Source organism: Mytilus californianus, unplaced genomic scaffold (genome assembly GCF_021869535.1).
Source record: "Mytilus californianus isolate M0D057914Y unplaced genomic scaffold, xbMytCali1.0.p SCAF_7, whole genome shotgun sequence".
Taxonomy (NCBI): Eukaryota; Metazoa; Mollusca; class Bivalvia; order Mytilida; family Mytilidae; genus Mytilus; species Mytilus californianus.
Genome location: NW_026262723.1, coordinates 99755967 through 99773793, shown reverse-complemented (window position 1 = coordinate 99773793; position 17827 = coordinate 99755967). Strand labels below are relative to the sequence as shown.

The window sequence follows — 17827 nt, the reverse complement described above, 5'->3', positions numbered from 1 at the left end:
ACATTTTTTTATATTTTTCAAACATTTACATTTTTTTTTCAATTTCAAGGAAGTCCTTCCCCTAATCAATGTCAAATTTAATTACATCTTACCTGGAGTTTACCTGTAGATTGGTGACAGGTGCTTGTCAATCATGTCCATTTCACTTTGTATCAATTACATCTACAATAATAACAACACAGATATGATCAAAGAGTTTTATGACAATGTCATAATGAAATTGACATCAATCTATAGAGGTCATCTGTACTTCTTCATCTATAAAAGAATTCAGATTATTGCCTGTCAGTTCACATCTGATCGACCAGTTGCAAAAACAAAGAAATTCAAAAAAGTTTTGTTAGAGAAATTGTTCATTACAAGGAAATTGATAAGTAATTTGTCAACCTGCTTTTTTCCATATGTAACATAAATGACATTATACATTTTGACAAAACCTTGATAATTCTGAAATTGTTGGTTCAATGATGGACTTATGACAAACTTGTGACGAACTTTATTACTGCTCTGTAATTTAAACAGATAATATCAATCAAAGCAATTTCCTGGTTCTGAAACAAATAAAACCTTTGTGAGATCAAAATGTAATTCAACTTTCATGTAATCTATGTTATAATTAGAGAGAAAACCTTTATTTATAAAATTTTCATTAATTTCAAAAAACCTAAAAGAGATATCAGAAATTAGGATAAATTTTAAAAGTTGAATAAAAATAAAACTACCATCTAAGAGCAACTTGTTTTCATGCCAATAGTCATCCAAAATCATAATATAGGGTCATACATTTTGCACATACAGAATATAAATTGTGCAGGTTATCTTCAATGTGCTTTAATTGTTGGATAGTTGTCTCAATGATAATTATACAGCATCTTTTTATTTCTATACAGAATGTACTTTGTTCATCAGCTAGGAACAGGTCACGGGTCAATTGCCCTCCCCTCCCCCCCCCCCCTCCTTCTTTCTCTGTGTTCTTTATCAAAATTAGAAAACGTTAGTTAATTTCTTAAAAAAAGTCTGTCAAAATTTTTTTTATAAGTGTCGTAACAAATGTATACATATAAAAAATTTGTTTACTGTAGGAAAGTGGACTAAACTTAACTGTGTTAATAGATCTTTTGCTATCATAACCTTATAAATAATTCCACAGATAAATTTATTCTATTTGAAAACCAATGAGAGTCTGCTTACAGTTATTGAATCAATAAGTGGTTTGCTTCAATGTGTAATAATTACTTAATTGAATTATCAAGTAATTTGATTATGTCAAAAAGTTTCCAGAATAAAAAAAGTATCAAAACAATCATTTTTTCAATGAAATAAATCCATTAATTAACGGTCTCACTTACAAACTTAATAAAAAAAAATAAGATGTGGTATGATTGCCAATGATACAACTATCCACCAGAGACCAACCAAGTGACGTAGATGTGAGCAACTATAGGCTGTTAAAATATTTATGAAAAGCATTTATGATGCACAAAAAAGAAATTATTTGATATTGAAGATAATACAAATGTCTTTACATATTCTTCATCTAACTGAAAAAAGTAATTAATTCAAAACTGTAACATTTCACAATTAACTGGAAATTATGTTCTTGTGTGTTGGTGAAAATGTATAGAATGTTAACTCTTTACTTGTGTGTTTAATAGCAAAATTCTTACTTTTTCAGACACATCTTTAATTTCAGTTGTTGATTTGGGGTAGGAAAATTCATTTATCAAGACACAAGTGTGATTTTTATATAAAAAAATAAATTTAAACTTATTTAACAGGATATTTGATCTACCTGTTATAATGAAACTTCAATTTAAAAGTAATTTACTTATTTCAAATAAATTAAACAGTGATGTTCAAAGTTTCAAATTTCATCAAATTTCCAAGTCAGACTAAGAAATCATACATGTTTAATCAGCAGATTATTTCATTGAGTACTTTAATATTTCATGTTCAAGTACAAACAAATTCGCAGGCAAAATTAAGTTCCTATCAAATTAAGTAACATTATGTTTTTTTTTAAATAATGCCTTTAAAACTTTACATCATATGATGTCATTTAAATCTGATTAAATTCCTATCAGAATTACCAAAGTACATGTACTTATACAAGAACTTAAAATTGAACTTTTACATAAACCACAATGTTTTTACTGTAAATCAGGTCTAAACCAAATAATAAAATAATAAAATAAAATAGCAATCATTGCTGTAAAGAAATCATGTATATGTCTTTTTTTATTACAACTTTTGTATGTTTCATACTTTCAAACAATGTTATAGATTAAACTTTAGTACCTGACATTTCTTTATACTTGCTGTCATACTTCAATAATTTGATATCAAAACTTGACAACAAAAAATTTAAAGGCCACACCTGCCATTTAAAAAAAGAATGAAATAGTAAAAATTGCTTTTAATTTTCTGAAAATATAATTTTAATAACAGCTATAAAAAAATTAAAATTCCAAAGTCTTCAAACTAACTCATCCTTTTCTATCATGCATTTTCAACAGAAACACTTATTGACAGTTATAATTAGTGAATTGATTACAGGTGTCAAAATATACCTGAACAGGTATGTTTCATAATATTTATTCCATTCATAATCATTTAATAATTCATAAACTTACCATTTTAACGAAATGAACAAAATGAATTAATCCAAACAAAAATGTACAAATTAATCCAAATAAAGAATCAAAAACTGAATTTTAAAATTCCCGAGACAGAAGTTTGACGGACCTTATCAACAAAGTGAAACCGTTTCTTCACAGGTAATCAGAAGGGCTAGTTACCTTCAGCACATTTAAATAACAATACTAGGAATTCAACATGGTTGACGGGGCATATACTTATATTACAAGTTTTTTTCTGTTCTCTTCACGGGTTTATAATCACAACTAAATTTCAATGTCTATGCCACACATGTTTAATTTTGATTGTTTTAATACACATTTTAAACATGACCGTGACATGTAAGAAACGAAACATTTAAATCATGCAGTGAAAGATTGCTTCTGGGCAATGTTTGGAAGAAGAGAGGTAATTTTGTATTGATTATTAACCAGTGATAATTGGATTGATCAAATCGTTGTTTACAATGTAAACAATTTATTATAACATGTGGACAACTATTAAACTTTTATGTATACTCTGTAAGGTCACCAAAGTGAATGTAAAGTCTTGTTAAAGAAAATCTTTCATGATAATACAGAGAAAAGTTTTATTTCTAACATACCTTAGAAAACATAAAAAAAATATGTCTTGTAAAAATTCTCTGTTATGGATATAATACCAATATACTACAATCTTGATTTCAACCAAAGATACATAGTTCCTTTATAAAGTATCTGAGGAAAATTTAATTCCTAAAGTGAAAATTAGGGTTAAATTAGAAAATATAAGCACTGTTATATAACAAATCCTATTTATGTAAATATTCTACCCAAATACACTAATCATAAGCCGTTTCCAAAGTTTGCGTAGGAAAGTCGAAGCTGACTGAAGTTTTAAAGAGTTTTCACTTTCAAATACTTTGTGTTCTTTTCTTATGATCATCTGCTCATTAATGTTACAGAATCCTCACTTACATCGAACACAGGTGCCACTGGTTGAGCAGGAACTACTTACCCTTCCAGAACACCGGAGTTACCCGTGTTTTCAATTAGGTTCTTGTTGCTCAATGTACTATGTAGTGTTTAGTGAACTGTCATTTTGCGTTTTTTTTTATTTTGGCCATTGTGTTGTCCATCTTTTTTCAACTTGAGGTTTTTGTTTACTCAATCTTAATTTTCTTACTTTTTGTATTTCTTAAATTTGAAACAATTATACACTAAGCAGAATTTGATCATACTGGTCAACCGTGCTTCAGGTTTCAAAAAGTAAATGAAAACACAAAAATGAGTACAAAAACCTGTAAAAATATATAAAATATATCCCCAAAGACAATGCCATTGTCACAAATTATTTCTATGGCTATTTTGTCCTAATGGGAATATGGGGTTGGTGGCAGATATTTGATAGTCTCTATTCAGTTCATTTACAATGTTTCTGAGACTTGGGAACAATTTGGAACTTGACATATTGTACTGACAATTGTCTCTTTTTGAAGATGATTCATTGTTTTCTGGATGTCTTTTAAGGTTGATTGTGCTTTTGGGTTGCTGTCTTCTGGACTTCTACCTCACATCTCCTTTTATCAATACATGTATGTCTATTATCTTTAGAAGTTATATCAACACAGATGGAAAGGTGTTATAAAACCCTGATTAGAATATGCAATATGTCCTACCTTGCAGAACCAATCAATACTTGGATTATGAATGGAAAGAGCTCTATGCAACAGAGAGAAAAAATCAAGGATTTGTTGCTTGCATCAGTTTAAGTTGGTCCTTTAACTAGATTGAGATGTACCCTTTTGTTTTGTAGCAATCACTCCTTATATGAATACTTGCCTCTATGCTTTGATCTAAATTCATAAAAACCTTCACTGTAAATAATGTTGAAAAGATAAATTTGAGTAAAGAACATCACATTTCTTTTTTCAAAATGTTTAGTCTCTGACTTCAATCCATGTTCCAAATAAATGTGATCATAAATTCCAAGAATACGAACTGTTTAAATGTCCGTTAACTTCATTGATTTTGAAAAGAAGTAAAAACATAATTTTATTGTAACATGTGGTTAGCCTTATCAATTAATATTGATTTTTGTGAAAAATGAAGACATTTCAAATACACTATGAATGCAATGCAATGGTTATAAACATTAACTACTTATTATTAAAACATGTTATTTCACACCAGAATGAATATCAGTTAAAGGTTTGCTACAATTGTTAAACTAAATAATGTTAAGTATACTTTTTAATTTCCTGCATGCTGAAAATCTGAATAGGAAACTATATCAAGTCAAAAAGTTTTAGAAATAAACATGTGAAAATCTATGTTAGATTCAAATAACTTTCACTTTCATATAAGACTAAGTGGGTAAAACAATTTAATTAGGCTGATGTATGAAAATAAATACGAGAATTACTTTTACTGTCCAGGTGTAATACCACCATTGATTTCCCCCTATTAGTCTTTGTTAAATTTGCACTTTTCAAAAAACTATGCAGAATTCATCTTTGTTTCAAATAAAGAAATACTTGGCATGAGTAAAGTTTTATCCTGTCCAGTACTAAAGACAAAACTTCACATAATGTTTCATTGCATATAAGATAAATGGGGAATGTGTCCATGGGACACAGATGATGCCCCTGCTAGCATATAATGTTATAAAGGGATATAACTCAAGAACTGTAAAAGTGACGCTACCCAAATTTGTACTTGATCTGAGTTTTGTGGTAATAAGCATTGTGTATACGTTTCATAACATTTGGTTGAGGCAAACTAAAGTAAGAGAACGGAAACGAAAAATTCAGCAATTTTTCCATTTGTAGAGAGGCATAACTCTAGAACGGCAAAAGTGACGCCACCAAAATTCAAACCTTTATCTGTGTTTTGTGGTTATAAGCATTGTGTATAAGTTTCATAACATTTGATTGAGGCAAACTAAAGTTAAAGAACGGAAACGAAAAATTCAGCAATTTTTCCATTTATAAAGGGGCATAACTCTAGAACAGTTAAATGACACCACCAAAATCCAAACTTGATCTGTGTTTTGTGGTAATAAGAATTGTGTATAAGTTTCATAACATTTAGTTGAGGCAAACTGAAGTTAGAGAACGGAAACAAAAAATTCAGCAATTTTTCCATTTGTAGAGAGGCATAACTCTAGAACGGCAAAAGTGACGCCACCAAAATTCAAACCTTTATCTGTGTTTTGTGGTTATAAGCATTGTGTATAAGTTTCATAACATTTGGTTGAGGCAAACTAAAGTTAAAGAACGGAAACGAAAAATTCAGCAATTTTTCCATTTATAAAGGGGCATAACTCTAGAACAGTTGAACGACACCACCAAAATCCAAACTTGATCTGTGTTTTGTGGTAATAAGAATTGTGTATAAGTTTCATAACATTTAGTTGAGGCAAACTGAAGTTAGAGAACGGAAACAAAAAATTTAGCAATTTTTCCATTTGTAAAGGGGCATAACTCTAGAACGGTTAAAGTGATGCCACCAAAATTCACCCTTGATCTGAGTTTTGTGGTAATAAGCATTGTGTATAAGTTTCATAACATTTGGTTGAGGCAAACTAAAATTAGAGAATGGAAACCAATTTTGGGACGTACATACGGACGTACAGACGGACAAGGGTAAAACTTAATGCCCCCTCCTCTACGGCGGGGGCATAAAAATAATCATCACTGGAAGTTAACCAATCAAATTTTCACCCTTTTTCTTCCTGTGTACATGCTTTAGTAACCATGTAACCTCAAGTTTCCTAAATATTCTATAGAAACATCAAATAAAAAAATAATGGTGCTTTGAAACACCCAAGATATATGTCTATGACACAGACATTTTTTACTGCAATGAAATGTAGGATTAATTTCCTACAACTGTCAATTTCAAGGGAATATTTTTTTTCTACCCTTTTAAGTATGCAACCGGATGTGACGTACTATGATTTGGTGATATTAGTCCTCCAAGGTATACTTTTCAGAGTGATTGTTATTTTGATACTATTATGATAGACATAAGACAATGCAAAATGAATGCATGTTTACACAGTCCAATGTGAACATTTTCTTTAACTTTATGAATCATGTTCTATTTGCATACTTTAAGAAATAAATACCACACAATCCAAGAAACTTTAGATTTAGATCAGTTTTATCAAAGCATAAAAGAGAGGTGAAAGATACCAAAGAAACATTCAAACTTGTAAGTTGAGAATTAATTGACAATGCAATGGAAAAAAAGAAAAGGACCAAAAGACAAACAACAGTACACATAACCTACTTATCCATTAAATCTGTTTTTTCAGTCGATTTCCTATTTATGTCCATACTTTAACTTGGACATCAGTATATCAAAGAAGACATTGCTGTGTTAATTGTGTTTCCTGTTTGGCAATGGTGAATCCATCAATGTGACCAAGTATTGAACTAGAATTGTTTTAAATCAAGAGCACACACAATGAAATGGCTTGCCTGCATATCAGATCATGATTGAATAGAAAGTCTTTAAGATAAAGGTTTAACTACAAGTATCACATAAACATGACATTATCAATGACCAATGAAAATGAGGTGAAAGTCATATGATATCTGACAGACAGACAGTTATACCTTACAATTCTTCCATACACCAAATATGGTCAACCAATTGCTTCTAGTATCTGAGAAACAGATATAATCACAAAAACTTAACATTGACCAATGAACTATGTAAATGAGGTCAAGGTCAGATAGAACCTGCCAGACAGACATGTACACCTTACAATTATTCCACACACCAAATATAGTTGACATTTTGCTTATAGCATCTGAGAAATGAACCAGACCACAAAATCTTAACATTGACCAATGAACCATGAAAATGAAGACACTTTAGATGAAACTGCCAGATGGACATGTACACCTTACAATCGTTCCATACACCAAATATAGTTGACCTATGCTTCTATTATCTGAGACAGAGATGACCACAAACAACTGACCCTCAATCACTGATCCATGAAATGAGGTCAAGGTCGGGAGAACCAGGTCTGACAGACAAGCATACTTTGCAAGGATCCTAGATACCAATTATACAGGGGTGTGGAAATGCTATGCCCGACTCGTACATTTGAACAACCGGACAAGTAAATCTTTTGTTCTGGGTTGCCAGTGGACAAGTAAAAAATTACACTGGGCAAAATTCAATTTAATCAAAAATATAAAATTATTTTCACAACTTATTAAGATGTATTACTTTATGTAAAAGAAACCAATGATCAAAACGTTAAAAACATATATTTAAGTCAAAACATCAATGTTCGTGACGATAAGTATTAAAAAAAAATCGTAAGGGTTCCACGGAACCCAGTGTCTCGCCTGCTTTTTCTGTTAATCGCAGGCTCAACAAAAATGAGGAAGTAAATCAATAAAAATATTCCACTTGATACTATCTTTTGATTGTAAGAAGCTTCTGTCCAAGTTTGGTAAAAATCCAGGATAGTTTATGAATCTAATAAATGTTTAAAAACTTTAACTGCAGACTGAATGTAATGTTAACTGGAAGAAAACAAATTTTCCTTCTAGATACTAGCATTTGATCATAAACAAGCTTCTGTCCAAGTTTGGTAAAATCCAAAATAGTATAAGAAAGTTATTAAAATTTTAAAAACTTTAACCGTTGTTTCCTGGCAGAAAATCCAAGTCCATTTAAAAGTAAAATACAGAAAAAATGGATTTTTTTTTTTTACAAAATTTCCTTCTAGATACTAGCTTTTGATCATATACAAGCTTCTGTCCAAGTTTGGTACAAATCCAAAATAGTATAAGAAAGTTATTAAAATTTTAAAAACTTTAACCACAGAGTGAATGTGTTGTTTCCTGGCAGAAAATCTAAGTCCATTTATAAGTAAAATACGGAAAAAATGGAATTTTATTTTCAAAAAATTTACTTCTGGATACTATCTTATGATCATAAACAAGCCTCGTCCAAGTTTGGTAGAAATCCAGGATAGTTTAAGAAAGTTATTAAAATTTCAAAAACTTTAACCACAGAGTGAATATTTGTGGACGCCGCCGCCGACGGAATGTAGGATCACTATGTCTCGCTTTTTCGACTAAAGTCGAAGGCTCGACAAAAACAGAAATAGATCGATAACCCCCCAAAAAAATAGGTATGCGAATCCGGGTCTCATAAATAGTGCATTATTTTTCTCCATTGACCCGGGATCGACGATTAGGTTTTATATGCCATCTAACCGAAGTGTTATTTTAATTTTTCATGATTGAGTTTTATCGAGATGGATTAATACCTGATAAAAACACCTTGTCCGGGTAAACAAGACAAAAGAATGAAAATAACAATGACGAGTCGAAGAAAAAAAAAACAGAAAACACAGGCTGAGAAAGATAGGGAATGTGGAAAAAACACGGCAACAAGAATTCCAGACGTGGTGGTTTACAAATTTCACTTGGCTCACCAGTGACGAAATCTTTGAAAATATATTAAATTGCTGCACAAATTGAAGGAAACACCCACAACTTGCTGATCAAAGTCTTACTCATATGTTGGCAAATTAATAGATAGAAGGGACACTTTGGTGGCCTATCAATGCTCTGCAAAACACCAAGCTTGTCAGATGAAAGAAACGGTAAATTTAACAGGTGTCTGGGGAAATGGACAAAACATTAGTTGCCTTCTAGATGTTTTTTGGTTGTTTTGCATTTGGATTTATTTATTCAATGATGTAAACCCCATACCCCCTTTTATTTTATACTTATAAACAAACATCACAAACATCATTTATATTATGATACAAAACAGTTTTAAGAATCATACAAGCTTACAGTAAAACACTTTAAAATTTATTGGGAAATTCAGGGCAAGTTACTTTTTTCAGACAAGTAAAATTTACAGTTTAACTAGACCAGGGACAAGTGCTCACAACAAATATTTCCACACCCCTGATTATAGTTTTCGCCCAATATCAAATAAAATTCAAGGCACCTATGTCATGACAGTACAACCCAGATCCCCTTAAAGTGATACACCTTATGGTTATACACTCACGTTTATGTCCAAACACACAAATTATCTGGTCTTGATAAGTTTAGTTGTCAAAACTTTGAAGTGAGAGGTCAATACCAAATACCCATTGTCTAATGATTATGTACCAATAATCCTTCATTGATAGAAAGACATAAATAGGTGTATAATTTCTCTTCCTGCATTAGATTATGTGCATTTGGATGGTTTCTATCCAATTAAATTGCAGGAGTAGATTAGAAATGGGTGCCCCCTGTGAACTAAAGGTATACATGTATATACAATTCTGCTTGGTATAAAGTCAAAACTTTAACTATCAATCCTATATTCAGGCAGATTTGAGATTGGGTCATGACGGACCCATTTTGGCAGGTTTTTTACAATGTGAATGTTGTGGGTTTTTTAAGACATCTTTTTGTCACATTGGCTCAAAAGAAATGTACCAATCAAGAATATTCAATTTCATTTCCCCCCCAATAATATCTGAAATGACCACTATATTTTAACATGAACTGAGGGTCTACAACATAAAACCAAAGTTAACCATGCCTGTCAAGCCTGATTCCAACCACAACCAACCTTACAAATTATGGTATGTAATTCCAAGCAGTTATAAGATATGGATCAGTTATGAGTAATAAAACATGATCCTAAAGACTCTACTTAAAACAACCATAAACTTGTTACCTTGTCCTTCAAAAAATATCTATTACTTTCCTCTCAATTTTTTTCAAGTGATATAACAGTCAAAGAGAGTATGCTTATTCAACTAAAATAGAATATAATGGTGTACACAATGTGTAGCCTTATACTTAAAATTGACTCAAACCCTGTTCACCTTCTTGCAACTGTGTAAAGAATTCCAAGCAGTTCTCAAAATATATCACAGAGCAAATTGCAAACATGGACCTAGGATCTGCTATATTACCAGAAATTTGTGATCTTGACCTTTAAAATGTAGATTCAACCTTATTAACAACAAACTTTCTATTGATGGTGAATTATTATACAAAGTATCATCATTGAATATCATGTATTTCGAGGAACCTTGCTGACAAAAATGAGTAAACATTAAACAATTCTTGTGACCTTAATCTTTATGTTATAGCTTCAATCTTATTCACAACACATCTTCTAGTGGTGGTAAACAATCTCACAAAGTCTCATTGATGAACTACATTCTGTACATGTGGTATTCAAAATATAAAATGGAAACTATTTTTTTAGTGAACTTTAACATGAACCTATATTATATAGAATTAAGCTTGTGATCTTCACCTATAAGCTACAGATTCGAACTTTTATTTGACTATTTTCAAACCAGATCTTCAATTGCTCTTGTTTAACTTTTGTTACATATCTGTAAACAGGATCAAACTAACATTTATAAGTTTTTCTGAATGCACTAGTTTTTGCATAAACAAATTCAGCATGTTTAACCTTAACCGAAAATCAAAACAATGCACGCATTTATTGCTTATATATTTGGATATGTTTTTGAATGAATATTTCAAAATAATTCTGAAAACAGATGCATATTTGTATAGAATGCACAAAAAAATCCAGTCTGCACCAAACCTTTTCCAACTACTAGTCTGAAGACCAATATCATAATATTTTCCTTATGTGTCTAAACAAAGTTTTGCAAATACTTACTGGTCCGAATAAAATTTTACAAGTTTGGGGCATCGGACTCACGGTGCAGACTGAAAATCTTAAACAAAAATGTTTAAAATCATAATTTCTCAATAACATATCACTAGATTTTTAAAATGGATAATAATTTGATAATCAACTTTGTTTAAGATGTAAAAACAATTTGTTACTGTGTTGGTGGCGAAAAAAGTTCAAAATACTATTCCTTTTGACTTGACAGCATTTAGTTATGCTATTTTCAATGTTGTGGGGTGTTTTTACAGCCATAAATCCATTTTTGATGATTAATACACCCAAAACAAATTCAATACTCTTATGATTATTTTACTTTATCTAAACTGAAATTTATCTTGCAAAAACAAATCTATTTTCAAGAAAACTTTATGGACGTGTTTAGAAGGAGTTTGGATTTTAAAATACTTTGCAAATTTTGGAAATATTGTTTACTGATTTTACATGCTTTCTATACAAATATGTTACAATTTCAGGTTTTACTCAAACATATTTGAGCAAATAAAACAAGTAAATAAATTTTTTTTTTCAATTTTCAATTAAATTTCAACATGTTTAAGTTGTATGCAAAATCTTACAAAGTTCTGTGACATCCCATTAACCATTCCTAGTATGTACTAAACCTAAACTGTTAAATTACCTCTGCAAGCCTCAACAAAAATTTCTTCAATACATCAATATAGTTATCATGGTTATACAAAGAAAAGATCAATCATTTTTCTTCCAATACCATCAATATTTGTTCCAGCATCAATGTAGTTGGTGCTTAAGTAACTTTAACATGATCATGTCCCATCAAAGAATCGGTACCATAATATTAGCAATTGAAAACCAGGAAGTGACATCTCAAATAAATTTATTTACCTGTCCTCTTTAATTGGTATGGTATCCAGGTGAGGCCACGATTTTCTTCAATGAGTAAAAAACAGGTGCTTGTAGTCTTCCAAAGTAAATCCTAGAGTTGTCAAACACTTTCTACATTATTTTAAATCAATAACCCAGTCCACCTATAATATAAAGGAGTGAGAGCTTAGGATAAATTCTCTCAAAGGCCAATCAAAGGGAATTTAATAGAAAGGCATCTTGAAAACTTTCCAATGTTTTTTAAGATATAAATATTTTATTGTTAATTTCAATATCTTTATTCCATAAACAAGTCTACAACTTTCAAATGGCAAGTTAAAATTTTAAAGACATGGTATTTTCAAAAACAATTTCCAAATAAAGTGACTGTCAAACAGATATTATTTTTAAATTGACAGCATGAAACGATTACAATGACTTTATCCCTAATCCTCTCAATGTAATCCACTCTTTACCTGACAGTTATAAATCTCCATTGTGTTACTATCTTTATATAAAGTATATTTAATAAATAGTGCAAGTCTATTTAAAAATAGACAATTAAATATTTTCTGAAAATTTCTTTGAAGTTTTAAGAATATTAAAGTTTTATATGGATATAATCAAGTGAATTTCATGTTCACAGTGAATCGATAGGTCTTCAATGAAATCATGTCTTTTTAAAATGATTTTTTACAGTGTTTATCAAAGCATTTGTAAACCATCTAAAAAATTGGCAAATAAATTTGGTAACTATCGAGCTATTAGCAATAGCCGAGAGTATTGTATACCATCTTTTGTTCCTTTGTGCAGTAAATATTACATCATTCCACAATATAAAATCTTACTTTAAACTTGCTTTATAATGTTTTACACATTGAATCTGTATATTCGATCAGTCTTACCACATGACATGGAATTTTAATCCAAAATTATATTGACAGCAATTAAAAACGTATCCTGTATAGGGAAAGGAAAAATACACTCTTTTTTTTTCTCGTGACATGAAACTTTTATCTCTATCTGGGACTGTAATTTTTCATACCCAACACCAGCCCATTAGAGAAAAGTATTTTCTTCTTTTATCATTTTCATGTATTAGATGTGTAAGTAATCTATTAGTCATTCTAGACATGACTATTGTAGATATGATCTAAATCAATTTGATTAAAAAATATTTTGAAATTTAAATATATGGTCTGACATTCTAACAACTTTCATTTTTGTTCCAGACATCTAATTCAGGAAGTACTTTCACTATCTTTATTTGAACTTATTCTTTTCAAGAGAGTAACCAAGAACATGTACTAATATTAATCATTTAAAACAGTTCAATACAAATATATATATAAGAGTCTATTTAAAACAACCAACCAGAAAATCTTTAGACTCTTACATATATATACAGTCATGGGTAATGGTATAATATACTCAATACCTAATAAGTTTTTTCATTATAGATAATACAAACAGTTCATATCTATGTTTTAAAATATTTACTTTAAGTGTCTGTATATTTTAAGTTGAGAAACTAGACAGTACACATGAGTATTGGTTAAAACACAGAACAAGTACATTTACCTAATATAATTACCAGTATTCAATAGTTATTATTCTTTTATCTGTCAAGTCCAAAAATACAAACTAGAGGCTGTAAAGCACCTGTGTCGCTCACTTAGGTCTATGTCCATCTTCAACAACGGACACTCTCTGACAAAAATCTCTTTGAATTGTTGATCATTTTTTTCTGTTTCTTTTATGTTTGGGAAATGATAACATTCTTAGTTTTTACCAAAAACACAAAAAAAGGTAAAAAAATTGTCATATAAGGGCAGTCACTCCTTTAAAAAGTCTACTAAGGATTTCAGCCAAATTTGACTCTATTTTAGATCTTGTCTTGCTGATCATGTGTGCTATTTAAAGTTTCTATTTATCTTTTATAGTTTTCATGACAATAGGCAAAAATGCAAAAAATTGGCTATACGATTTCATGTAAATTTGTCAATTTTTTGCATTTTTGCTTATTCTCTTGAAAACTATAAAAGAAAGATAAATTGATTTGACGTGTTGAATTTTCTGGAGGTAAGTAACAAATGCAAACTTTAAATTCAAAATCACAATTTTTCAACACAGTTTACCCACAAAATACCTTCAAATGATTCCTCTAATAAATTGATTTGAAATGATTTTTTATAAAAATACCTACACCAGCAGAACCATTTTTTGCATTTCTATGTCATGCTTTTCTATTTTGACCTATCCATTTATAACCTTTAATAAATAATACATCATCCCCTTTCAAATAAATCCTAACAAAGATAAAAAAAAAAACAAAAAAAAACCTAAAACAAACAGTATAGACAGCGTTTCTTTGTTTACATTGATGATGTCATAAATAAAATGCATGATAGCCATGACCAACATAGGGACAATTCCGTATTTCAGTCTACTTTACCAACATAGGGACAATTGCGTATTTCAGTCTACTTTCCATGAGAAATTATGCAAGAAATTCAGTAAACTTATTGTAGGTGGGGCATTAAAATATTATTTTCAATTAAAGATACTAGTATAAAATTGAAATTCATCTGAAAGCATATTTATAAAGTTAAGTACGTATCTGCTCCTACAGTTTTTATGGAGATTATAAAAGTAATATTTACAAAACTGTTAACATGACAGGTGATGATGATAACTCGAATGATTGCAATGACTTTTGTATCCTTTGGGTCAAAGCGGAAGACAACACAGTTTTTCTTATCAGAAAGAAGATTGTTAAGCTTTTTATAATCTATGTCATACTGTGTTGACAATGCATTCCAACATGTATGCTTAATATGGATCTTTTCTTGATGTTACCTCAACATGTCCTTAAAACTGTAACTGCCAAATCTATCATATTATATCATGTATCCTTGAGACTAACAACCTACAATAAATAATTGACAAACTAAAAGGTGGTTTAACAATCGACATAAATGACCATTTTATTAGTCTGTAAGTGTTACCAAATTCATATATTACTAAAACAGGAGAAGAAACTAAGACAACTAAACACTGAAGTAGTACTGTGGTAATGGTTGTCTTCTTCTTTAAAATGTTTGTTTTTGTAAATCAAATTTGTCAATGTCTACTTAGAAAGTGTTAAATCATTTAATAGAATACATAAATGTCAACTATGTTAATTTATATGTATCCTACAATTTTCTAGAAAATGGGCTATCATGGTTGAATTTATAATCTATCAAAAATTATGAAAATATTCACCTTATATTTCAATGGTGTCTAAATTAACTAGTGAGGTGATCTAACGATTACAGATACCCCCAACAACAGCAACTGAGAGGTTTTGATTTTGTTTTTACAGCATCATACTACATAATTTTATAACATGTAATAATTTTGCAATAGATCCAAGGCAGTGTATATGTATGTGTAAATTTTTTTTGTATACCCTCAAATATTTTTTGGGAACTAATTTGGTGAAACTCTATTTAAATATTATCAACATGGTTGAGTGCAATGATGACCATATAAACAGATGACCTGAATGTTGTCTATTCTATATTTCAACTGGAGTCAGGTGTTCACCTGAATACGATGTTTAGACAACAAACTGCAAGTATTTATTTCAAATTTGAAAGGAATGAAAAAGTAAATTAATTCATATAATAAAGATGTATAACTGACATTAAATTCTGTTTAGTGGTCCAAAACATTCCATTAAAATTTAAATTGTCCAGTAACCAATTTTTTTTCAATTTTTCCAACAATTAAGAACTTTAAATAGGGATTTGAAGAAGTGAAAATGACCACAATTAAATGAAATCTTTGTTTAGTGGTCCAAAACATTCCATTAAAATTTCAATCAATTTCATACAGAGGTTATTCATATATTACCTGGAAACAAAAAAATTTGAATTCTTCCAACAATCAAGTACCAAAACTGTGGAGTGGTATAAGTGAAAACATTGAAAATCAAATTTAACCTGTCTTTAGTGGTCCAACACATTCCATTAAATTTCAAAAAGGGGTTCTTTATTAATTAATTGGAAACCAAAATGTTTTAATCTTTTTAACAATCAAGTACCATAACTCTTGACAAGTAAATGTGAAAATCATACTTTACCTGTCTTATGTGGTCCAAAACATTCCATTAGAATTTAAATTAATTTTTAAAAGCACTTCTCTATTTATCATCTGGAAACCAAAAGTGTGACAGACAGACGGATGGACATGAGGATCCATATATACCCCTGACTCTGTCCTGTAGGGTGGGATATAAAAATGGAACTAAATATCTCAATAATCCCCTTATATGATGTTTAATTTCAAAAAATGACAGGTTTAAATTAGTTCTAAGCTTTAGTTTTTATAATCATAATGTCATATATGTTTTAGAATCCTACATTGAAACCAAGTTTACACTTCAAATAACTAGCTGATCCCTAGATGTCACTGTAAATCACTAGATTTGTGTGGAATTTCTAAGAATTGACATTAAAATAAACAGATGCATTGCAAGAAGCATGACACCATACATTGTGTATTTGAAAATGTGTAGAGGAAACTTCAACCAATATCTTAAATCATAATTTATATCAAAACGATTAGGGTAACATTAGTTGTTATATTGGATGGAATTAGGTGATTTATTTATAGATGACAATGATAAAGCATGGAACATATATTTCAGAATATCAATATGATAGAAAAATCAACAGAAACTTAATAAAGTGTAATTTCTCCCCTGAACAATAAAAGATTCCAATCTTGTTTTAGTCCATTACATTACAAAGTCTTTTTTCATCCACGTCAAACATCGATATACTCAACTGTCATTTTATCTGACCTATGGCAGCTTTTAAAACTTTATCTTTGTTTAAAAAATGTTATCATTTACCAAACAGAAAAGAAGCAAACTATCAAGAATGTAAAAACAAATGTAGACTAAAAATTATAATGATGCAACATTTTCCTTTATTTTATTATATGCAGGTATTTTATATTCTAGTTAATTCAAATTAGGTTAACTTGTGTGAATCATCTCATCCTATAAGTTATACATTAAAAGAAAATGTAAACAAGGAATGACCTGTCAAATTGACAGCAAACCCGGTTTGATGTATTTTAAAAGGCAATTTCAGACTTTTTTTACCTGCCACATTCTATGCCTTTTTTTTCAAATCTATCAAGGACCATAACTCCTGAACAGCATAATGAAAATCTTCAATATTGAACTTGACAACCGTTTTATTATCAGTAACAGCAAGTTAAAATTTTAAGAGCATTGTCTGAACAGTTCATAAGTAATTGCACAGAAACGACATAAAGTGCCTATTTCATTTTTATCAAGGACAATAACTTCTGAACAGAGAAAATGAAAATCGTCTTTATCGAACTTGACCACCATTTTGTCATCAGTAACAGCATACTAAAATTTTAAGTGTATTGGGTGAACGGTGAAGTAATTGCAAGGGTACAGAAACAACAAAGTGCCATTTTCCAATAGATCAAGGACCATAACTCCAGAACGGTAAAAGTGAACATAGTCAATATCGAACTGACCACCATTTAAATATCAGTACATGTATTAACATATAAAAATTTGATAAGGATTAGTTGAATGGTTCAAAAGTTATTGCACAGTAACTGTTGGCAGC

The 17827-nt window shown here is 30.0% G+C and overlaps 1 protein-coding gene across 9 annotated transcripts in view; it reads right to left on the bottom strand.

Moving 5' to 3' along the window:
* Window positions 1-12328, bottom strand: part of LOC127707404 (unconventional myosin-XV-like) — a 127019-nt gene extending 114691 nt beyond the window's left edge. For 5 of the 9 annotated variants that reach the window (XM_052211883.1, XM_052211879.1, XM_052211886.1 and 2 more), the window contains exons 1-2: window positions 2634-2799; window positions 93-162 (exon numbers count right to left, since the gene is read on the bottom strand). The gene's annotated coding sequence lies outside the window, so the exon portion shown is untranslated. Of the gene's footprint in view, window positions 1-92; window positions 163-2633; window positions 2804-11961; window positions 12132-12185 lie in introns of those variants that run through there. The other 4 variants (XM_052211880.1, XM_052211882.1, XM_052211888.1 and 1 more) reach the window with 4 other exon arrangements.
* Between the last annotated feature and the right edge of the window lie 5499 nt (window positions 12329-17827).